Raw genomic sequence first — 25174 nt, 5'->3', positions numbered from 1 at the left:
TAATGTAATTAATTTTAGAATTTTTCTCTGTTTTATTTTTACTTTGCAATTTCCTGACAGAACTAATACATTATGTATCTTCCTACAATATTGATAGGGGCAGCTTGGTGACTTTGCTCTGCTGGGGTCTTGGTTTCAAATCCCACCAAGAACAACATCCAATTTTAGCAAACTACATTTTGTGCTACTCGAAACATAATTATAAGGAGCTTTTAGGGGTTCCTTAGGATACAAGTCTGCAGTCACACTGTGACTGCAGACTTGTGAGAGTATGTGCACACGATCAGTAAACACTGTGGGTTGGATGCTGAGTACTTATGCAGCGTCCAACCCGCAGCGTCCAGATGTTAAAGTGTGAGCAGGTAACAGGATGCAGCAATGGACAGGAGGCAGAGCAAGAGTTAACAGATTTATTAACAGATGTATACTCCACACAGGGAGGTAATGGGTTAAGCAAGGGGTGTGGGAGGTGATATTAGCACGGTATGAGTGCGGGGTGAGGTAACAGATAAAGCAACTGTTCATGAAAGGGTTAACTTATTAGTCCACCAGCTTCCTGGCTGCAGAGCCTTAAGTTCCAACGGTGGCGCCCACGCAACTGGCGCGTGTCGTCCTGAAGAAGCTGGAGGTCCGGTGCACGGCGATTGCGGTGAGTCCTCGTTGTACCAAGCGGGGTCCTGGATCCAAGATTCGTCGTTCAGGGTGCAGCACAGTCTAACACCGCAGGAGCATGACTCAGCTCGGCAGTAGTATGCGGATGAGGAATGACACAGCTCTAGATGAGTCGCCCAGTCTGTCTTAGGCGGCATGCGTGCAGTAACCTCTGGCCTGGAGCGTCTATAACTTTCGGTCACAGGAGACAACGGGCACATGGCAGATCTCTGTCCACAGTCAGTGTACCTGGACACAGGGAATCTACAGCGCAGGCCTGTGCTATCACGATGCTCAGAGGATGGAGCGCCAACCTTCCCCTGCTGCGCGCTCTGTCTTCCTGCAAAGTCTGCCCTCTCTTTCAACAATGGTGACAGCCCCGGCAGTTCCAGAACCGGCGCAATAGAGGTAACTTAGTCCGGTCTGTCTTCTTACAACAGCATAGTGGATGGGATTTTAAGAAATTCCATGTCCCCTGTGCGTCCAGAGACGCCCGTAGCTTACCTTCAGAGATGGACATGCGGCATGTCTCTCCAGACCGCAGCATGTCAATTTCTTTTGCGAAGACGCTGGCCTCTGCAAGAGAAATTTCACCAATAGAATGTATTGGACGTGGTGATTCTGCTGGGTTCAGTGAACACATGCGGATTCCCTTGCATTCAATAGATGGTAGCGCTTTGGATGTAGTGAACATGTGCTACATCCAAAGATTACTACTTCCGGATGTGCCCATACCCTGAATTCTCACAGCACACGTGCAGCGCACAGTGAGGATTCTCCGGTGCTGACACCGATTTGCATAATTCTGACCACATTAAAACTAAATGTGTTCTGCCTCACTCAATGGGCTTGATCTTGTGGTCACGTGTCCACCGCTCCCGGCACCAAAGAATATTTGTGATCTTTAGTCATTGTAACACCATAATGGAAGACACAGGGACGAGTTCTAGTAGTTGAAAGAGGAATGATTGTGCAGTCTTATCCTGTACATGAGACACTAAATTTAGTTGTGGTCTCATAACACTTAGGCCAGGTTCACGCTACATCCTCTTGACTCCATGATGGGATTCCATCGTAATCCACGAAAAGCAGAATTCAGATGTTTCCCTATGGAACAAAGAAAGGAAGTTTAAAACTTTGGTCTAAATTTGCCCTTCTTTCCTCTTATCTTTACTAATATTGGGTTAACTACATCAAACTGCAAGAGAAACGCCACAACCATGCTGGTCCAGTCCGCAATGAGCACATCGTAAATAAATGATATTTTTCAGGGTTAGGTTTTCCCAGTCACCAGTTTTGACATCTAGGGAAAAAAGATATGACAATAAGTAACATAACAAATACAGTGATTACACAACTATATGTAGAAAAAGATCTGATGACCCTTGTACAGGCCATAATAAAGCCCCTTAACTCACTCCTACATTCCTATTATACATCCCGTGAGGAAAAGGATCAACAAATTCGAGTTACACAAAACATATCTGGCTCCACTATATATCTAAATTCTTCTGCTGCTAGTTCCAATCTAATATATAAAGCTGAATGTGTGTGTGTGTGTGTGTATGTCCGGGATTGGCATCTGCACCGTCACAGCTACAGCCACAAAAATTTGCACAGTCACACGTCTGGTCCCCGAGAGCGTCATAGGTTATGATGTGAGGCAAAATGTTAACCCCGCACTTTCCAATTCACCAAACAATTTTGCCCCTATCTACATAATGGGGAAAAAGTGAAAGGAAAAGTGTTGGAGGCAAATTGACAGCTGCCAGATGTGAACAAGGGCGACTTAAAGAAAAAGAGCGATGGCGCCAAAGAGTATATACCGTACAGTTGCTAAAGTGGGGCCCCGACATGGGATACTCACCACACACAGGGATATGAACACACACAAAATGCGCCACACACTACCACGTGCTTGAACACATATACCACCCTCAGCACACATTTCACCACACATACACCAACCTCGCCACATAAAAGTCGAAACACAAAAGTCGCCACTCAAAACTCGCCACATGCAAAACTAGGCTCACGCAAAACTCGCCACATGTGCAAAACTCACCTCATGGAAAACTCGCCACAGGCAAAACTTGCACACGCGGAAAAAATTGCCACATGCACAAAAGTTGCAACACATGCAAAAGTTGCCTCACACAAAACTTGCACATACTCAAAACACACCACACATAAAACTCGCCACGCGCAAAACTTGCTGCACACAACTTACTACACTAACCTGTCACATGCAACTCGACACATAAAAAGTTGCTACACGCATGTCCCCACACAAAACTCATCTCACAAAAGTCGCTACATGCATGTCGCCAAACACAACTCAAGACATACAACGTGACACATGAAACTCGCCCCAAAACACACACAAGTCTGGTATTATCCTTCAAAAATAAAAATCTGATTAATAAGCAGACAAACTACAAGAGCAACAAATGTACCATATAGGAAATACGGCAGCTGTCAGTCACATGACCTGTCTATTATGTGTATGTATGAGCTAATATATACTGCCAGGGGGAGATGACACACAGATATATACTATATACAGGAGGTGATAACATACAGGTACATACTATATACAGGGGAGATGACATACAGGTATATACTATATACAGGAGGAGATGACACACAGGTATATACTATATACAGGAGGAAATGACTTACAGGTATATACTATATATAGGAGATGACATACAGGTATATACTATATACAGGAGGTGATAACATACAGGTATATACTATATACAGGAGGATATGACTTACAGGTATATACTATATATAGGAGATGACATAGAGGATACTATATACAGGAGATGACACACAGGTATATACTATATACAGGAGGAGATGACTTACAGGTATATACTATATATAGGAGATGACATACAGGTACAGTATATACTATATACAGGAGGAGATGATACACAGGTATATACTATATACAGGAGGAGATGACATACAGGTATATCTAATATATAAAGCTGAATGTGTGTGTGTGTATGTATGTATGTGTGTATGTCTGGGATTGGCATCTGCACCGTCGCAGCTACAGCCACAAAATTTTGCACAGTCACGTCTGGAACCCGAGAGTGTCATAGGCTATTATAAGAATCATGTCGGTCTGGTAGTCGGGGGCAGGTATATCTCGCCCAGGTATTTGTCCTATGTGAATTAGGCCGCTCAGTATCTTCAGGATACCGAGGGGTTAATAAGTGCAGGAATAAAGGCTGACCAGCTGGAGGTTTCAGGTGTCAGCCTGGGGCACACAGATTGCCTGTCTGTGTGAGACAAACGTGAGTGAGAGCAGTGCTCAAGGACTGTGTGTTGTTAGCTGGGTGGGAGAAGCCCCCCTGTTATGACCCCAATGGCGAGGGTGTCAGAGATATCAGCCAGTCTGCGAAGTACAAAAATCCAGCTCATAGGGCAGTGGTAACTGGGTTAACCATATATCTACTCCTAACGCCAACACTAGAAGTAGCCGGGGAACATGCCTACGTTGGTCGCTAGATGTCTCGCGCCAGCCGGAGAGCTAACTACCCCTAGAAGAGGAAAACAAAGACCTCTCTTGCCTCCAGAGAAAGGACCCCAAAAGTAGGATACAAGCCCCCCACAAATAATAACGGTGAGGTAAGAGGAAATGACAAACACAGAGATGAACTAGGTTTAGCAAAGAGAGGCCCACTTACTAATAGCAGAATGTAGTAAGATAACTTATATGGTTAACAAAAACCCTATCAAAAATCCACGCTGGAGATTCAAGAACCCCCGAACCGTCTAACGGCCCGGGGGGAGAACACCAGCCACCCTAGAGCTTCCAGCAAGGTCAGGATACAGATTATATACAAGCTGGACAAAAATGCAAACAAAAACAAATAGCAAAAGCAAGAAAGCAGACTTAGCTTAATCAAACAGGAACCAGGATCAGAAGACAAGAGCACTACAGATTAGCTCTGATATCAACGTTGCCAGGCATTGAACTGAAGGTCCAGGGAGCTTATATAGCAACACCCCTGACCTAATGACCCAGGCTAACGACCCAGGTGAGCATACAAGGGATGAATGACATACCCAGAGTCAAATCACTAGTAGCCACTAGAGGGAGCCAAAAGGTAAATTCACAACAGTACCCCCCCCTTAGTGAGGGGTCACCGAACCCTCACCAAGACCACCAGGGCGATCAGGATGAGCGGCGTGAAAGGCACGAACTAAATCGGCCGCATGCACATCAGAGGCGACCACCCAGGAATTATCCTCCTGACCATAGCCCTTCCACTTGACCAGGTACTGAAGCCTCCGCCTGGAGAGACGAGAATCTAAGATCTTCTCCACCACGTACTCCAACTCGCCCTCAACCAACACCGGAGCAGGAGGCTCAGCAGAAGGAACCACAGGCACAACGTACCGCCGCAACAAGGACCTATGAAATACGTTGTGAATGGCAAACGACACTGGAAGATCCAGGCGAAAGGATACAGGATTAAGGATCTCCAATATCTTGTAAGGACCAATGAATCGAGGCTTAAATTTGGGAGAGGAGACCTTCATAGGAACAAATCGAGAAGACAGCCATACCAAATCCCCAACACGAAGTCGGGGACCCACACCGCGGCGGCGGTTGGCAAAACGCTGAGCCTTCTCCTGTGACAACTTCAAGTTGTCCACCACATGATTCCAGATCCGCTGCAACCTATCCACCACAGAATCCACTCCAGGACAGTCAGAAGGCTCCACATGTCCCGAGGAAAAACGAGGATGGAAACCGGAGTTGCAGAAAAATGGCGAAACCAAGGTGGCAGAACTAGCCCGATTATTAAGGGCAAATTCAGCCAACGGCAAGAAGGTCACCCAATCATCCTGATCAGAAGAGACAAAACACCTCAAATACGCCTCCAGAGTCTGATTAGTTCGTTCCGTTTGTCCGTTAGTCTGTGGATGAAAAGCGGACGAAAACGACAATTCAATGCCCATCCTACCACAAAAGGATCGCCAGAACCTGGAAACAAACTGGGATCCTCTGTCCGACACAATATTCTCAGGAATGCCGTGCAAACGAACCACGTTCTGGAAGAACACAGGAACCAGATCAGAAGAGGAAGGCAGCTTAGGCAAAGGAACCAGATGGACCATCTTGGAGAAACGATCACATATCACCCAGATGACAGACATGCCCTGAGACACCGGAAGATCCGAAATGAAATCCATAGAGATGTGTGTCCAAGGTCTCTTCGGGACAGGCAAGGGCAAGAGCAACCCGCTGGCACGTGAACAGCAAGGCTTAGCTCGAGCACAAGTACCACAGGACTGCACAAATGACCGCACATCCCTTGACAAGGAAGGCCACCAAAAGGACCTGGCCACCAGATCTCTGGTGCCAAAAATTCCCGGGTGCCCTGCCAACACTGAGGAATGAACCTCGGAAATGACTCTGTTGGTCCATTTAGCAGGCACAAACAATCTGTCAGGAGGACAAGAGTCAGGCCTACCAGCCTGAAATCTCTGCAACACACGTCGCAGATCTGGAGAAATAGCTGACAAGATAACTCCTTCCTTAAGAATACCCACAGGTTCAGCGACTCCAGGAGCATCAGGCACAAAGCTCCTAGACAGAGCATCGGCCTTCACATTCTTAGAACCTGGTAAATACGAGACCACAAAGTCAAAACGGGAGAAAAACAGTGACCAGCGGGCCTGTCTAGGATTCAGGCGTTTAGCAGACTCGAGATACATCAGATTTTTGTGATCAGTCAATACCACCACACGATGCTTAGCACCCTCGAGCCAATGATGCCACTCCTCAAATGCCCACTTCATGGCCAACAACTCCCGATTGCCCACATCATAATTTCGCTCTGCCGGCGAAAACTTCCTAGAGAAAAAGGCACAAGGTCTCATAGTAGAGCAACCAGGGCCTCTCTGCGACAAAACGGCCCCTGCCCCAATCTCCGAAGCATCCACCTCAACCTGAAAGGGAAGTGAGATGTCAGGCTGGCACAAAACAGGCGCCGAAGTAAACCGGCGTTTCAACTCCTGGAAAGCCTCCACGGCAGCAGGAGCCCAGTTAGCCACATCAGAGCCTTTCTTGGTCATATCCGTCAACGGTTTAACAACGCTAGAAAAATTAGCGATAAAACGACGGTAGAAGTTAGCAAAACCCAAGAACTTCTGAAGACTCTTAACTGACGAGGGTTGAGTCCAATCATGAATAGCTCGGACCTTGACTGGGTCCATCTCCACAGCAGAAGGGGAAAAAATGAACCCTAAAAAGGGAACCTTCTGTACACCAAAGAGACACTTTGAGCCTTTAACAAACAAAGAATTTTCACGCAAAATCTTGAAAACCATCCTGACCTGCTCCACATGCGAGTCCCAATCATCAGAAAAAAACAGAATATCATCCAGATAAACGATCAAAAATTTATCCAGATACTTCCGGAAGATGTCATGCATAAAGGACTGAAAAACTGAAGGTGCATTAGAGAGCCCAAATGGCATCACCAAGTACTCAAAATGACCTTCGGGCGTATTGAATGCGGTTTTCCATTCATCTCCTTGCTTAATGCGCACAAGGTTGTACGCACCACGAAGGTCTATCTTGGTGAACCACTTGGCACCTTTAATCCGGGCAAACAAGTCTGACAACAGCGGCAAAGGATACTGAAATTTGACAGTGATCTTATTTAAAAGCCGATAGTCAATACAAGGCCTCAAAGATCCGTCCTTTTTGGCCACAAAAAAGAATCCCGCACCAAGAGGGGAAGAAGAAGGACGGATATGCCCCTTCTCCAGAGACTCCTTGATATATGAACGCATCGCGGTATGTTCAGGTACCGACAGATTAAACAGTCTTCCCTTAGGAAACTTACTGCCTGGAATCAAATCTATTGCACAGTCACATTCCCTATGAGGAGGCAATGCACTTGACCTAGACTCGCTGAAGACATCCTGATAATCAGACAAATACGCCGGAACTTCCGAAGGCGTAGAAGTAGCAATAGACACGGGCAGGGAATCTCCATGAATTCCATGACAGCCCCAACTTGACACTGACATTGCCTTCCAGTCCAAGACTGGATTATGGGTCTGTAACCATGGCAAACCCAAAACAACCAAATCATGCATCTTATGCAGAACAAGAAAACGTATCACCTCCCGATGTTCAGGAGTCATGCACATGGTAACCTGTGTCCAAAACTGCGGTTTATTTTCTGCCAATGGCGTAGCATCAATACCCCTAAGAGGGATAGGATTTTCTAATGGCTCAAGAACAAAACCGCAGCGCTTGGCAAATGACAGATCCATAAGACTCAGGGCAGCACCTGAATCCACAAACGCCATGACAGGATACGATGACAGTGAGCAAATCAAAGTTACAGATAGAATAAACTTAGGTTGCAAATTACCAATGGCGACAGGACTAACAACCTTAGTAGGACGCTTAGAGCATGCTGAGATAACATGTGTAGAATCACCACAGTAGTAACACAAGCCATTCTGGCGTCTATGAATTTTCCGCTCATTTCTAGTCAGGATTCTATCACATTGCATTAAATCAGGTGCCTGTTCAGATAACACCATGAGGGAATTTGCGGTTTTGCGCTCCCGCAACCGCCGGTCAATTTGAATTGCCAGGGCCATGGAATCATTCAGACCTGTGGGAATGGGAAAACCCACCATCACATTCTTAATGGCTTCAGAAAGGCCATTTCTAAAATTTGCAGCCAATGCACACTCGTTCCACTGGGTCAGCACGGACCATTTCCGAAATTTTTGGCAATACACTTCAGCCTCGTCCTGGCCCTGAGACATAGCCAGCAAGGCTTTTTCTGCCTGAATCTCAAGATTGGGTTCCTCATAAAGCAAACCAAGCGCCAGAAAAAACGCATCAATATCAGCCAATGCCGGATCTCCTGGCGCCAGCGAGAAAGCCCAATCCTGAGGGTCGCCCCGTAAAAAAGAAATAACAATTTTCACTTGCTGAGCGGAGTCTCCAGAGGAACAGGGTCTCAGGGACAAAAACAATTTACAATTATTCCTGAAATTTCTAAACTTAAATCGGTCTCCGGAAAACAGTTCAGGAATCGGTATCTTAGGTTCTGACATAGGATTTCTGGTAACATAATCTTGTATGCCCTGCACACGAGCAGCAAGCTGGTCCACACTTGTAATCAAGGTCTGGACATTCATGTCTGCAGCAATCACAAGCCACTCAGAGGTAAAGGGGTAAAGGAAAAAAAAATGAGAGAAAGAAAAAAAAAAAACTCAGAACTTTCTTTCTTATAATCCCGCTTCTGCAATGCATTAAACATTTAATACTGGCCTGGCAAACTGATATGACCCCAATGGCGAGGGTCTCAGAGATATCAGCCAGTCTGCGAAGTACAAAAATCCAGCTCATAGGGCAGTGGTAACTGGGTTAACCATATATCTACTCCTAACGCCAACACTAGAAGTAGCCGGGGAACATGCCTACGTTGGTCGCTAGATGTCTCGCGCCAGCTGGAGAGCTAGCTACCCCTAGAAGAGGAAAACAAAGACCTCTCTTGCCTCCAGAGAAAGGACCCCAAAAGTAGGATACAAGCCCCCCACAAATAATAATGGTGAGGTAAGAGGAAATGACAAACACAGAGATGAACTAGGTTTAGCAAAGAGAGGTTCACTTACTAATAGCAGAATGTAGTAAGATAACTTATATGGTTAACAAAAACCCTATCAAAAATCCACGCTGGAGATTCAAGAACCCCCGAACCGTCTAACGGCCCGGGGGGAGAACACCAGCCACCCTAGAGCTTCCAGCAAGGTCAGGATACAGATTATATACAAGCTGGACAAAAATGCAAACAAAAACAAATAGCAAAAGCAAGAAAGCAGACTTAGCTTAATCAAACAGGAACCAGGATCAGAAGACAAGAGCACTACAGATTAGCTCTGATATCAACGTTGCCAGGCATTGAACTGAAGGTCCAGGGAGCTTATATAGCAACACCCCTGACCTAACGACCCAGGTGAGCATACAAGGGATGAATGACATACCCAGAGTCAAATCACTAGTAGCCACTAGAGGGAGCCAAAAGGTAAATTCACAACACCCCCCCAGTTGTTAGATAGCAGCTTATTTGTTTAGTTAGTGCCGGACAGGCTAGGATTTATTTTTATGTTTTGTTTTTTCCTATGTTGCTTTCACGTTAATAAATCTGACCTGAGGTCAGTCATCTTGGAAACCTGCTGTCGCCTCAGAGTTCAATGCACAAACCACGTGACCTTTGACCCCAGCAAAGGCGATCCCGGAGTGTTTTGTTACATTGTGGTGGAGAACGCGGGCATCACGTGGCACAGGCGACAGTATGGAAGACGTGGTGAAAGCCCTAGTACAGTCCACTGCCGTACAGCAGCAGGCCACTGCCGCACAGCATGAAGCTAATCGCTTGATGGCCGCACAGCTGAAGGAGTTATTGGACATGACGTTTGCAGACCGCCAGCTTCTCCAACAGGTGGCGCAGCGCCTGGTGAGCATGCCTGAGGTAGACCCGGAAGCAGAGTCCAGAAGGATCCATGTGAGTTGGTACTGGCAAAAGTTGACTGCAGAAGATGATGTCGAAGCATACCTGACAACGTTCGAGCGGACGGCGTTGAGGGAGAAGTGGCCGAAGGCACGATGGGCCGATTTGATTGCTCCGTTTCTCTCCGGCGAGGCCCAAAAAGCTTACCATGACTTAGACCCGGAAGTCGCTCAGGACTTTGAGAAGCTGAAAGTTGAGATCCTGGCCCGGCTACATGTGACGACGTCTGTCCGTGCGCAGAGGGTACACCAGTGGACCTACCAGCCAGATAAACCGCCGCGGTCTCAGATGTTCGACCTGATCTACTTGACAAAGAAATGGCTGCAACCCGAGGTACTGACAACCCCAGAAATAATTCAGCGGGTTGTCCTGGACAAGTATCTGAGAGTGCTACCTCCAGCGCTGAAAAGGTGGGTAAGCCAAGGAAATCCCACGACAGCGGATCAACTTTTGGAGTTGGTCGAGCGTTATTCCGTGGCAGAAGGACTTCCCGACGAAACCACTGGCACCCGGTCTGTGCCTTCTCCTCGTGGAACCGGTAAGACTGTTCCAGCGACTACGGGTGAAGGAAAATCGCCAAAAACTATGGGGGAGGAACACGGGGCTGCTCGCACTCCGAGACCGAGAGTGATGGACGGTGGGCTCAATAGGGGGCCTGTTAGGTGTTTCCGCTGCCATGAGAAGGGCCATATTTCTGCGAACTGTCCTGTTACCACTGAACCCATGCAGTGCGATGTTACAGACTCTAAGAAACGCATGTCTTTGGTTACACGGCTAGTGAATGTGAATGCGGGTCAAAATGATATAACGAAACACCTGTGTGAATTATCTGTTGATGGGAAAAGTGTTGTGGCGTTACTAGACTCTGGAAGTGTGGTGACTCTGGTGAAAGCTAGTCTGGTGGCACTTCCATCGGGTTCGTCTGACAAATTTTCTGTAACGTGTGTGCATGGTGACACCTGTTCGTACCTAACGGCGGTCATATCGATTTCCACTGCCTATGGGTCTGTGCAACACAAAGTGGGACTCGTTCCCGCATTGTTACAGGATGTAATCCTGGGCAGGGATTTTCCCCATTTCTGGCAGTTGTGGGAGAATCAGTTGCTCCTTCACCGTAGCTGTGAATCTTTTCCCATGCCATCTGGAGGTCCCGAACTCCTAGAGGAGGTCCCACAGGCAGACGTTGCTGGGGAGGTTATTGAATCTAACCTTCAGTTCCCCTTCTCAGTTATGGCGGGGGAAACTGAGGAAACTTAGCGAGAGGCGGAGGCAGACAGCCATCCAGCACCCTGCCTACCAGATTTGGGAGTCCAGTTGGATGACTTCCACAGCGAGCAAATGAGAGATCCTACCCTGACTCCGGCTAGGAAAAATGTAAAAATGATAGATGGGGTACCCGTAGAACCTGACACTAGGCTAGCGTACCCGTACATGGTTCTTGAAAATGATTTGCTCTACCAGGTAGAGAAAAAAGGGGAAGATATTGTGCAACAGTTAGTGGTACCCAAACCTTATCGGCGGAAGGTACTGGACCTGGCCCACGGACATATAATGGGGGGACATCTGGGGGTACAGAAAACCACAGAAAGGATATCGCATTGTTTTGTGTGGCCCGGAATACATAATGATGTGCGTAACTATTGTGAGTCCTGTCCAGAGTGCCAAATCTCTGCGCCTAAAACTCGGTTCTGTAGCCCTTTGGTACCCCTCCCTATCATTGGGGTCCCTTTTGAGAGAATTGGGATGGATCTGGTTGGGCCCCTTCCCCGGTCCGCACGTGGGCATCAACATATCCTCGTCATCATGGACTATGCCACTCGTTACCCAGAAGCCATCCCTTTGTGTAACACTGCTACCAAAATGATCGCCAAAGAGTTGGTACAAGTGTTTAGTCGGGTGGGAATTCCAAAACAGATACTCACCGACCAGGGGACTCCCTTTATGTCAAGGGTGATGAAGGAGCTCTGCAGGCTCTTACAAATAGACCAGTTGCGTACGTCTGTCTATCACCCTCAAACAGATGGCCTGGTTGAGCGGTTCAACAAAACCTTAAAACAGATGCTCCGGAAGGCGATAGACAAAGATGGGAAGAACTGGGATTACTTGCTACCCTATTTACTGTTTGCCATTAGGGAGGTTCCCCAGTCTTCCACGGGGTTTTCGCCTTTCGAACTGTTATACGCCCGACGTCCCCGGGGACTGTTGGACGTCGCAAAAGAAACCTGGGAAGGTCAAGTCTCTCCCTTTAAAACGGTGATCGACCATGTAACACAATGCAGGACCGTATTGCCGCTGTCATGCCCATGGTTAGGGACCATATGTTACGCGCCCAGGGAGACCAGAGGCAAAGTTATGATAGAGGCGCTAAGGTCCGTACATTTGCATCCGGTGATAGGGTGTTGGTCCTAATCCCTACAGTGGATAGTAAATTTCTGGCAAAATGGCAGGGCCCCTTTGAGGTCATGGAAAGAGTTGGTGAAGTGAACTATAAAGTGTACCAGCCCGGTAAGAGAAAAACAGAACAGATTTATCATGTGAATCTGATAAAACCCTGGAAAGACCGCTCTGCCCTAACGGCGGATCTGCCCCGTCCGGTTTGCGCACCTACCGTACCAGAGGTACAGATTGCCGAGACTCTCTCGGAACAACAAAAATCTGAGGTTAAGCAGTTTTTGTTACAGAACCGACAGTTTTTTCGGAAAAACCTGGCCGGACTAGGCTGGTGAAACATGAGATTGTTACAGAGCCTGGTGTCACAGTTCATGTAAAGCCATACCGGATTCCGGAAGCACGCCGTGAAGCCGTCTCCCGGGAGGTGGTGGCAATGTTGGACTTAGGAGTCATTGAGGAGTCACACAGCGCCTGGTCCAGTCCAATCGTATTGATACCTAAGCCGGATGGCTCCATACGGTTCTGTAATGACTTTAGGAAACTGAATGCGGTTTCTAAATTTGATGCGTACCCTATGCCTCGGGTCGATGAGTTAATCGACCGGCTTGGCAAAGCCCGATATATTACGACCCTGGATCTAACAAAGGGGTACTGGCAGATCCCTCTGGCGGAGGCGGCCAGAGAGAAGACGGCATTTGCTACCCCGGAAGGGCTGTTTCAGTATGTCTACATGCCGTTTGGACTTCACGGAGCTCCAGCAACGTTCCAGAGATTGATGGATCGAGTCTTGAGGCCCCACAGACAGTACGCTTCGGCCTACCTGGATGACATCGTAATCTACAGCATGGACTGGGAAACTCACCTCCGGAAGGTACAGGCGGTGATTGATGACCTGCGAGACGCAGGTTAACGGCGAACCCCAAGAAATGTCACATCGGGCTTGAAGAAGCCCGATACTTGGGCTACGTGATTGGCAGAGGAGTGGTTAAACCACAGATCGACAAAATACAGGCAATTCAGGGCTGGCCGCAACCGAGCAAATGAGAGATCCTACCCTGACTCCGGCTAGGAAAAATGTAAAAATGATAGATGGGGTACCCGTAGAACCTGACACTAGGCTAGCGTACCCGTACATGGTTCTTGAAAATGATTTGCTCTACCAGGTAGAGAAAAAAGGGGAAGATATTGTGCAACAGTTAGTGGTACCCAAACCTTATCGGCGGAAGGTACTGGACCTGGCCCACGGACATATAATGGGGGGACATCTGGGGGTACAGAAAACCACAGAAAGGATATCGCATTGTTTTGTGTGGCCCGGAATACATAATGATGTGCGTAACTATTGTGAGTCCTGTCCAGAGTGCCAAATCTCTGCGCCTAAAACTCGGTTCTGTAGCCCTTTGGTACCCCTCCCTATCATTGGGGTCCCTTTTGAGAGAATTGGGATGGATCTGGTTGGGCCCCTTCCCCGGTCCGCACGTGGGCATCAACATATCCTCGTCATCATGGACTATGCCACTCGTTACCCAGAAGCCATCCCTTTGTGTAACACTGCTACCAAAATGATCGCCAAAGAGTTGGTACAAGTGTTTAGTCGGGTGGGAATTCCAAAACAGATACTCACCGACCAGGGGACTCCCTTTATGTCAAGGGTGATGAAGGAGCTCTGCAGGCTCTTACAAATAGACCAGTTGCGTACGTCTGTCTATCACCCTCAAACAGATGGCTTGGTTGAGCGGTTCAACAAAACCTTAAAACAGATGCTCCGGAAGGCGATAGACAAAGATGGGAAGAACTGGGATTACTTGTTACCCTATTTACTGTTTGCCATTAGGGAGGTTCCCCAGTCTTCCACGGGGTTTTCGCCTTTCGAACTGTTATACGCCCGACGTCCCCGGGGACTGTTGGACGTCGCAAAAGAAACCTGGGAAGGTCAAGTCTCTCCCTTTAAAACGGTGATCGACCATGTAACACAATGCAGGACCGTATTGCCGCTGTCATGCCCATGGTTAGGGACCATATGTTACGCGCCCAGGGAGACCAGAGGCAAAGTTATGATAGAGGCGCTAAGGTCCGTACATTTGCATCCGGTGATAGGGTGTTGGTCCTAATCCCTACAGTGGATAGTAAATTTCTGGCAAAATGGCAGGGCCCCTTTGAGGTCATGGAAAGAGTTGGTGAAGTGAACTATAAAGTGTACCAGCCCGGTAAGAGAAAAACAGAACAGATTTATCATGTGAATCTGATAAAACCCTGGAAAGACCGCTCTGCCCTAACGGCGGATCTGCCCCGTCCGGTTTGCGCACCTACCGTACCAGAGGTACAGATTGCCGAGACTCTCTCGGAACAACAAAAATCTGAGGTTAAGCAGTTTTTGTTACAGAACCGACAGTTTTTTCGGAAAAACCTGGCCGGACTAGGCTGGTGAAACATGAGATTGTTACAGAGCCTGGTGTCACAGTTCATGTAAAGCCATACCGGATTCCGGAAGCACGCCGTGAAGCCGTCTCCCGGGAGGTGGTGGCAATGTTGGACTTAGGAGTCATTGAGGAGTCACACAGTGCCTGGTCCAGTCCAATCGTATTGATACCTAAGCCGGATGGCTCCATACGGTTCTGTAATGACTTTAGGAAACTGAATGCGGTTTCTAAATTTGATGCGTACCCTATGCCTCGGGTCGATGAGTTAATCGACCGGCTTGGCAAAGCCCGATATATTACGACCCTGGATCTAACAAAGGGGTACTGGCAGATCCCTCTGGCGGAGGCGGCCAGAGAGAAGACGGCATTTGCTACCCCGGAAGGGCTGTTTCAGTATGTCTACATGCCGTTTGGACTTCACGGAGCTCCAGCAACGTTCCAGAGATTGATGGATCGAGTCTTGAGGCCCCACAGACAGTACGCTTCGGCCTACCTGGATGACATCGTAATCTAAAGCATGGACTGGGAAACTCACCTCCGGAAGGTACAGGCGGTGATTGATGACCTGCGAGACGCAGGCTTAACGGCGAACCCCATGAAATGTCACATCGGGCTTGAAGAAGCCCGATACTTGGGCTACGTGATTGGCAGAGGAGTGGTTAAACCACAGATCGACAAAATACAGGCAATTCAGGGCTGGCCGCAACCAGTGAACAAGAAACAAATACAAGCTTTCCTGGGGATCGCCGGCTATTATCGCCGGTTCATACCCAATTTTGCAGCCATGGCCACCCCCTTGACGGATCTTACCAAAGGGAAGGATTCCGTCATGGTAAAATGGTCCTCAGCGGCTGAAGAGGCCTTCCACAGCCTGAAACGAGCTTTGTGCTCTCAGCCCGTACTAGTGACTCCTGATTTCAGCCGCGAGTTTGTGGTCCAAACTGATGCTTCTGATACTGGGGTCGGAGCTGTACTTTCCCAGGTGAGGGACGGAGTCGAACACCCGGTCCTCTACCTCAGCCGGAAACTGAATGTACATGAGCAGAGGTATGCCGTGGTTGAAAAAGAGTGCCTAGCCATTAAATGGGCTCTCAATTCCCTCAAGTATTACCTGGCAGGTAGGAAGTTTAGGCTGGTCACGGACCACGCCCCTCTCAAGTGGATGCACCTCCACAAAGACCGTAATAGTCGGGTAACCCGGTGGTTCCTTGCCCTGCAGGCTTACTCTTTCACGGTGGAGCACCGCCCCGGGGTGCAAATGGGGAACGCTGATGCTCTGTCCCGGGTACACTGTTTCGAGAGTGTTCTTGCTCGACCTGAGTGGTCTGAGCAGGGGGGGAGGATATGTAAGAATCATGTCGGTCTGGTAGTCGGGGGCAGGTATATCTCGCCCAGGTATTTGTCCTATGTGAATTAGGCCGCTCAGTATCTTCAGGATACCGAGGGGTTAATAAGTGCAGGAATAAAGGCTGACCAGCTGGAGGTTTCAGGTGTCAGCCTGGGGCACACAGATTGCCTGTCTGTGTGAGACAAACGTGAGTGAGAGCGGTGCTCAAGGACTGTGTGTTGTTAGCTGGGTGGGAGAAGCCCCCCCAGTTGTTAGATAGCAGCTTATTTGTTTAGTTAGTGCCGGACAGGCTAGGATTTATTTTTATGTTTTGTTTTTTCCTATGTTGCTTTCACGTTAATAAATCTGACCTGAGGTCAGTCATCTTGGAAACCTGCTGTCGCCTCAGAGTTCAATCCACACAAACCACGTGACCTTTGACCCCAGCAAAGGCGATCCCGGAGTGTTTTGTTACACTATGTTGTGAGGCGAAATTTTAACCCTGCTCCTTCCAATTCACCAAACAATTTTGCCCCTGTCTACATAATGGGGAAAAAGTGAAAGGAAAAGTGTTGGAGGCAAATTGACAGCTGCCAGATGTGAACAAGGGGGACTTAAAGAATGAGAGCGATGGCGCCAAAGAGTATATACCATACAGTTGCTAAGGTGGGGCCCCGACATGGGAAATGACAGATGTGAAGTCGAAATGACAAGTGTTAGGGGGGAGTGAGGGGGGAATGAGAGAAGTGAGGGGGAAAATGAGAGGTGTGAGGGAGAAAATGAGAGATGTGAGGGGGAAATGAGAGGTGTGATGGGAAAATAAGAGAAGTGAGGTGCTATAACTAACCACAGATATTTACTATGCCCAGGCAACGTTGGGCTCTTCAGCTAGTATATATCTAAAGCCGCTGCAGAATTTTTAAAATTATGACTACATTCACCATGGTTTCACATGAAGAGCCTGCTGTTTGATATTCTTATAATTACTGTATTTGTTAAATTAATCTGAGAAGCACGGTTTATGACCTAGATATTTGATATAACATGCCCTGTATTGAATTCTCATAGATTTTCCTAAAACTTCATTTATTAGGCAGGCGTATACCACAAAGGGCATTGAGCGATAGTGGATTACGCTAATGCCTTACATCTCATTACAATAACTTAGTTTTTTAAATAGGTATTACTATAAAACCATGTGCAACTAATATAATATTTACTGTTAAAACTGAAACATTTTTATCTCTACCTTACAGATTGCATAGTATCACCTATTCTGGAATAAATTGCATTGCTAAATATATGAACAATCATCATTACGGCTTTGATGATTTAGGCTTGTATTAGTATGCATTCTATAATTTCTTACCTCTATGATTAGGTTTTTCTTTACACTTATGCTTGGCTTTTTTTTAAAGAAAAAGTGTAAACTTTTTTTTTTTCCAAATGCCAAATGTTGTATGCACCTCACTGTTAAAATAATATTTTACTAATCTTTTCATACTCATGTCTTTTGAGTCGTGTGACCTTTGCTTTTCAATTGATTTTACACTAATATATTATTTGAAGAAGAGATTCAGAGCGCAGAGAAAAATCAAGAATCAAGTCTTCTAGCTAAGTATGAGCTGTCCAATAAGATGATGAACGTAGAGGACAGGCAGTCCTGTCCTAATGCAATATATAGTATATGAACCAGACAGAATACCTACCTGATGTGTACTGGACACTTAGGACAATATAGTAGATTGCTGCCAACACAATATAGGCCCGATTCATTAAACCTTTTACCCCAGAATTCTGGTACTAAAAAGCTTTGAAAAGTTGCAACATTTTGGTGCAATGTGAGGCTGCACTAAGATGTTGTGACTTTTGGCATTCTCATGCCATTTTCACCAAGCTACAGCAAAGTGGGCAGAGCTGGGGCGGGTTAGGGCTTTGCAACCTCCGCTTGTCAAATTCATAACAAGTGGCGGTTTGCCATACACCAAAAACTCAGAAGTGTTTTATCACTACATATGCCCCGATTCATCAAGACTGGCAAATTTCATGCCCGTCTGAGTGAGAGGGCATGCTGGAGTCAGACGTTCTCACACGTACGCTTCTTAATGAATCAGGAACATCAGACAAGTGGCGTCTACCTCCGTGTTCACCTTGCCACAAATCACTGGAGTAAGATTTATGGGGAGGCGCACATGGAGGCAGATGCCACTTGTCAGTCACTCCTGATTCATTAAAGGGTATTCCCATCTCCAAGATCCTATCCCAATATGCAGTAGGTGTAATAATAATATTAGCAAATAGCTCCAATTATAAATTATTATTATTATTATTTATTGTTATAGCGCCATTTATTCCATGGCGCTTTACAAGTGAGGAGGGGTATACATAATAACAAGTACAATAATCTTGAACAATACAAGTCATAACGGGTACAGTAGGAGAGAGGACCCTGCCCGCGAAGGCTCACAATCTACAAGGGATGGGTGAGAATACAGTAGGTGAGGGTAGAGCTGGTCATGCAGCGGTTTGGTCGATCGGTGGTTACTGCAGGTTGTAGGCTTGTCGGAAGAGGTGGGTCTTCAGATTCTTTTTGAAGGTTTCGATGGTGGGCGAGAGTCTGATGTGTTGTGGTAGAGGGTTCCAGAGTAGGGGTGATACGCGAGAGAAATCTTGTATGCGATTGTGGGAAGAGGAGATAAGAGGGGAGTAGAGAAGGAGATCTTGTGACGATCGGAGGTTGCGTGTAGGAAAGTACCGGGAGATGAGGTCGCAGATGTAAGGAGGAGACAGGTTGTGGATGGCTTTGTACGTCATGGTTAGGGTTTTGTACTGGAGTCTCTGGGCAATGGGGAGCCAGTGAAGGGATTGACAGAGGGGAGAGGCCGGAGAATAGCGGGGGGACAGGTGGATTAGTCGGGCAGCAGAGTTTAGAATAGATTGGAGGGGTGCGAGAGTGTTTGAGGGGAGGCCACAGAGCAGAAGGTTGCAGTAGTCAAGGCGAGAGATGATGAGGGCATGGACTAGGGTTTTTGCAGATTCTTGGTTGAGGAATGAACGGATTCGTGCAATATTTTTGAGTTGAAGTCGGCAGGAAGTGGAAAGGGCTTGGATATGTGGTTTGAAGGAGAGATCAGCGTCAAGGATTACCCCGAGGCAGCGAGCTTGTGGGACTGGGGAGAGTGGGCAGCCATTTACTGTAATGGATAGGTTCGTTGGGGGGGTCACGTGAGATGGGGGAAAGATGATGAATTCTGTTTTGTCCATGTTAAGTTTCAGAAATCTAGCGGAGAAGAAGGATGAAATAGTGGACAGACATTGAGGGATTCTGGTTAGTAGGGAGGTGATATCTGGTCCAGAGATGTAGATCTGTGTGTCATCAGCATAGAGGTGATACTGAAAGCCATGAGATTCTATGAGCTGTCCCAGGCCAAAGGTGTAAATGGAGAAGAGCAGGGGCCCAAGGACTGAACCTTGTGGGACTCCGACAGATAGGGGGCGAGGTGAGGAGGTGGTGTGTGAGTGGGAGACGCTGAATGTCCGGTCTGTTAGGTATGATGAGATCCAGGATAGGGCCAAGTCTGTGATGCCAAGGGATGAGAGGGTCTGTAATAATAGGGAATGGTCCACTGTGTCAAAGGCAGCCGACAGGTCAAGGAGGAGGAGGACAGAGTAGTGTCGCTTGCTCTTGGCGGTTAAGAGGTCATTGGTGACCTTAGTTAGGGCAGTTTCAGTGGAATGGTGTGACCGGAAGCCAGATTGTAAGCGGTCAAAGAGGGAGCAAGAAGAGAGATGGGAGGACAGTTCAAGGTAGACGTGTTGTTCCAGTAGTTTTGAGGCATAGGGGAGAAGTGATATAGGGCGATAGCTAGATACAGAGGATGGGTCAAGAGAGGGCTTTTTGAGGATAGGTGTGATGGAGGCATGTTTAAAGCTTGAGGGGAAAACACCAGTTGTTAGTGATAGGTTGAAGAGATGGGTTAGGGTTGGGATGAAGATTGTGGTGAGGTTTGGGATGAGGTGGGATGGGAGCGGGTCAAGTGCACAGGTGGTGAGATGCGATCTTGAGAGTAGAGTGGCGAGTTGATCTTCTGTAATGGTGGAGTAGTTGGTTTTGGAGGTGGAGGGTAGGGAAGTTGGGAGGAAGGGCTCTGGGGCTTGTTGACCAAAACTGTCTCTGATGTTATCAATCTTCTGCTTGAAGAATGAGGCAAAGTCTTCAGCAGAGATAAGTGGGGAGAGAGGAGGTGCTGGGGGACGGAGGAGAGAATTGAAGGTGTTGAATAACTGTTTAGGGTTGTGAGACAGGGAGGATATGAGAGATGAGAAGTAGGTTTGTTTAGCTGTGGCGAGTGCGGTCTTGAAAGTAGTGAGGGACTGTTTGAATGCGATTAAGTGGTCGTTGGAGTGGGATCTTTTCCATCTGCGCTCAGTAGCCCTGGAAGCTCGCCTCAGTTCCTTGGTCAGGCTGGTGTGCCAGGGCTGTCTGTTGATTTTGCGAGCTTTGGTATGTGTAAGTGGGGCAGCAGATTCCAAAGCTACAGCTATTGTGGTGTTATATAGAGCGGCAGCGTCATCCGCATTGTGTATGGAACTTATGTCAGTGAGAGGTAGGAGGGATTCAGAGAATGAATGTAGGTCAAGATGTTTAAGATTTCTGCGAGGGTGTGAAAGTTTGTGGGGTGGGGACTCTAGACATGGAGTGGAGAGAGATGAGAATGTGAGAAGGTTGTGGTCAGAGAGAGGAAGTGGCTGTAGAAGACCATTGAGTGAGGCCGAAGGAGGAAGAGAGAGATAGAAGTTTAGTGGCAGCTGAGAGGGAAGTGTCAATGGAGATGTTAAAATCGCCCATGATGATAGTGGGGATGTCTGCAGAAAGGAAATGAAGTAGCCAGGTGGTGAAGTGGTCAAAGAAGATGGTGGCTGGCCCTGGGGGGCGGTAAATGACAGCCAGTTGGAGGTTGGAGGGGGAGTAGATGCGCACAGAGTGCACCTCAAAGGAAGGGAGGGTAACAGAGGGTGGCAGTGGGATTGGGGTGAAGGAGCAGTTATCTGACAGGAGAAAACCAACTCCTCCGCCATGCTTGCTGCTGGGGCGGGGTGTGTGAGAAAGGTGGAAGCCACCGTAAGAGAGTGCAGCAGGAGAGGCTGTGTCAGAAGGGGTGAGCCAGGTTTCGGTGATGGCGAGGAAGGAAAGTTTGGTAGTAACAAAGAGATCATGGATGTAGGAAAGCTTGTTACAGACAGAGCGAGCGTTCCACAGAGCTCCTGTTAGTGGGACTGGGGAAGCGGGGGCTGGGCGAATGGGTATAAGGTTAGAGAGGTTACGGAAGTTTGTGATGGAGCGTGGATGGGAGGTAGAAATGACTGTGGGAATATGGTGAGGAGGACCAGGATTTGGAGAGATATCACCAGCAGTGAGAAGGAGCAGGGATAGTGTTAGCAGGTGGGAGCAGGAGAGGGCATGAGGGGGCTGCCTGTGTTTTGAGGCAGAGGATTGTATGTTAAGGAACAGTTCTGAGGAGGAAGTGAGATGAATGAAGTATAGTTCTTCTGATTCGCTATGTCACTTACCCCATGTGCAGGGCATTGCAGTAGCTTATGTATATATCCATGACTACGACCACAAAACATCTATCTGTCACTATGAGTGGACGTAACCATGAATATGTAAGCTACTGCAATGCCCTGCACATGGAGTAAGCGACATAGCGAATCAGAAGAACTATAATACATTTCTAATTAAAGGTATTTGCTAATATTTTTTTATTACATTTGCTATATATTGGGATAGGATCTTGGACGTGGGAATACCCCTTTAAGAGGCATGTGTAATCTTAATGAATCAGGAGCATCTGACTCCAGCACACCCCATCATCAAGAGAGGGATGAAAATCTTGATGAATTGCAGCCTATGTAGCAATAAGACACCCATACACTTGAAATCTGTTCTACCTGAAAAAAACACATAGATGTGGAGGAGCAGTGCTGATGGTTCACACAGATATTTAATGTTCTATGCAAAGAAAACTGTACTTCCCTCAAGAGCCTTCCTATCAGTCAGTGCAATTATTTTATTCTCAAAACTACAAAGTTAAATGCGCTTAAATTAATACATTATGTAACACAAGAGTTGATTAATACAAATACAGCACGTCTTTCCTCCAGTGTAATCATTTGTCATATCTGATCTCCCAATGCAGAATCCAGAAGTAGGTGAATGCCTCTTCCAGTCTCCTTTGCCCTCCCTTTTTAGGCTTGTGCACCTGTACATCAAAAAAATCAAACATTAAACTATTTTCTATTGCAATTGTGCAATTTAATGAAACATGTAGGTATATCAGACGGGCTGCTAACTTTCCTTACTATGTTTATTAATTAATTAAATAATGCAACTTAAGTACATCAGTTTGTAATGGTCACATACAATAGCATAAACCACAACTCAAATATGCACTAAAGGGAACCTGTTCATGAGCTTCTCCTCGCTCTGTTTCCCTAGACTGACAGGTCTCCCTGTGTGTGTAGAGGGAGAGTCCTTAGGCGAGGCTAAGGGGTACACAGGGGACCTGCCTCAGACTAGTCATCAAGACGAATAGTCCCCAGACGTTTTTTCAAAGTATGTTTCTTCTGAAATGAAACAGTGCTTCAGAGTAAAACATACACAACTGCAATAATGTAGCCAGACTTTGATTCATGCCGCTTGTGCTTCAGGCAGCACAAATCTCATGATATATTCCCTTTAATTTTAGATATCCTACATTCCTGTTTACTAGGAATGAGCGAACGTGCTCGGTGATACTCTGATATTATTTGAGTATCTGTGTGCTCGGATGTGCTTGGCATTAGCCGGTGCTCTATTTCAAACTCGATTCCTCGCCCGCATGTTTGGCACCTCTTACACAGCAAATAATCATACAGGGGTTGCCTGTGAGTCACTGTAATGCCATAGCCATCTTGGTAGTGGCATTACTGTGATTGGCCAGCCGTGTGACATCATCAGGGGTTATAAAGGGACAGGCACGGCCAGGCTCAGCATTCATGCCATTGCAAAGCTCTGTGGCAGTTCTTATTGGAGGGAGAGAATGCTTATCCATTGTGTATGTGCACAGTTTAAAGTATCAGAGTCCTGTAGTGTTGATACTGGTGCTGAAGCTGAACCATCATGCTAACAGTACTTTTAAGGGCTAATTTTGTGCTTTGCTGTTTGTATCAGATACATTTTGCATTTAGCCTAGGGAGGGAGAGAGTTGCAGAAGCAGGGACAGTGGCTGAATACAGTCTCTAGGCAGGGATTAGGGCTTTGCAGTCCATTGCTAAATATATATCTGTGGCTGTTGACCATGTTTTTTGGGCAGTGAAAACATTTACTATATTTCCTATATTGTCTTCCATAGAGTATTATGTGGTTTGTGATACATTTCTGTGTTATATAGTACTCCATAAAAGCCTTGAAACACTTTTATGGATTCAGTTATTCTCCCATAGAGTATTACATGTTTTGTGTTACATTTTGATGTGACAATTGAAACTAGAAGTTTACATGCACTATATAAAAAGACACATATGCATATTTTTCTCAATATCTAACATGAAATCAGAATATACTTTTCCCGTTTTAGGTCAATTAGGATTAACATAATTATTAATATTTGCGAGATGCCAGAATAATGAGAGAGAGAATGTTTTAAGGCATTTTTATTACTCACTGCAAAGTCCAATGTTTACATACACAAAGATTACTATGCCCTTAAACTGTTCTGATATCATGTGTTAATTAGATACACACCTGTGGATGTATTTTAATGCACTCCTGAAACACCTTGCTTCTTTGTGTAGCATCATGGAAAAGTCTCAAGAAATCAGCCAATATATCAGTAAGAGAATTGTGGACTTGCACAAGTCTGGCTCTTCCTTGGGTACAATTTCAAAATACCTGAAGGTGCCTCGCTTATCTGTACAAACAATTAAACACAATTACAATCAAGAATGGAATGTCCAGCCATCATACCACTCAGGAAGGAGAGGAGTTCTGTGTCCCAGAGATGAAAGTGCTTTGGTCCGACATCTGCATATCAACCCAAGGACAAAAGCAAAACACCTTGTGAAGATGATGGCGGAAGCTGGTAAAATTGTGTTAATATGCACAGTGAAATGAGAACTGTATCAAAATGGACTGAAAGGCCACTCTGCCAGGAAGAAGCAATTACTCCAAAAGAAACATAATAAAGCTGGATTAATATTTGCAAATGCACACAGGAACAAAGACCTTAATTTTTGGAGACATGTCCTGTGGTCTGATGAAGCTAAAATTGAACCCTTTGGGCATAATGACATCGTTATATTTGAAGGAAAAAGGGAGAAGCTTGGAATCTTAAGAACACCATCCCAACTGTGAAACTCAGAGGTGGCAGCATCATGTTTTGGGGTTGATTTGCTGCAGGAGGGACTGATGCACTTCACAAAATAGATGGCATCATGAGAAAAGACGATTATATGGCAATACTGAAGCAACATCTCAAGACATCAGCCAGGAAGTTAAAGCTTGGGTGGAAATGGGTCTTCCAAATGGACAATGACACGAAGCATGCTGCCAAAATGGTAACAAAGTGTAAGGATAACAAAGTCAATGTTTTGGAGTGGCCATCACAGAGCCCTGATCTCAATCCTATTGAAAATGTATGGGCAAAGCTGAAAGAGTAGGTGCGAGCAAAGCGACCTACAAACCTGGATCAGTTACACCAGTTTTGTCAAATTCCGACCAACTATTGTGAGAAGCTTGAGGAAGGATATCATAAACGTTTGACCCAAGT

The 25174-nt window shown here is 46.6% G+C and overlaps 1 long non-coding RNA gene across 1 annotated transcript in view; it reads right to left on the bottom strand.

Moving 5' to 3' along the window:
• Nucleotides 1–417: 417 nt before the first annotated feature.
• LOC143817531 (uncharacterized) overlaps nt 418–25174 on the bottom strand; it is a 145785-nt gene continuing 121028 nt past the window's right edge. Inside the window, exon 3 of the long non-coding RNA XR_013224169.1 lies at nt 418–1954. This is a non-coding gene — a long non-coding RNA (uncharacterized LOC143817531). The remainder of the gene's footprint in view (nt 1955–25174) is intronic.

Source organism: Ranitomeya variabilis, chromosome 1 (genome assembly GCF_051348905.1).
Source record: "Ranitomeya variabilis isolate aRanVar5 chromosome 1, aRanVar5.hap1, whole genome shotgun sequence".
In the NCBI taxonomy this organism is placed as follows: domain Eukaryota; kingdom Metazoa; phylum Chordata; class Amphibia; order Anura; family Dendrobatidae; genus Ranitomeya; species Ranitomeya variabilis.
This window is presented reverse-complemented; position numbering and strand designations above follow the sequence as displayed.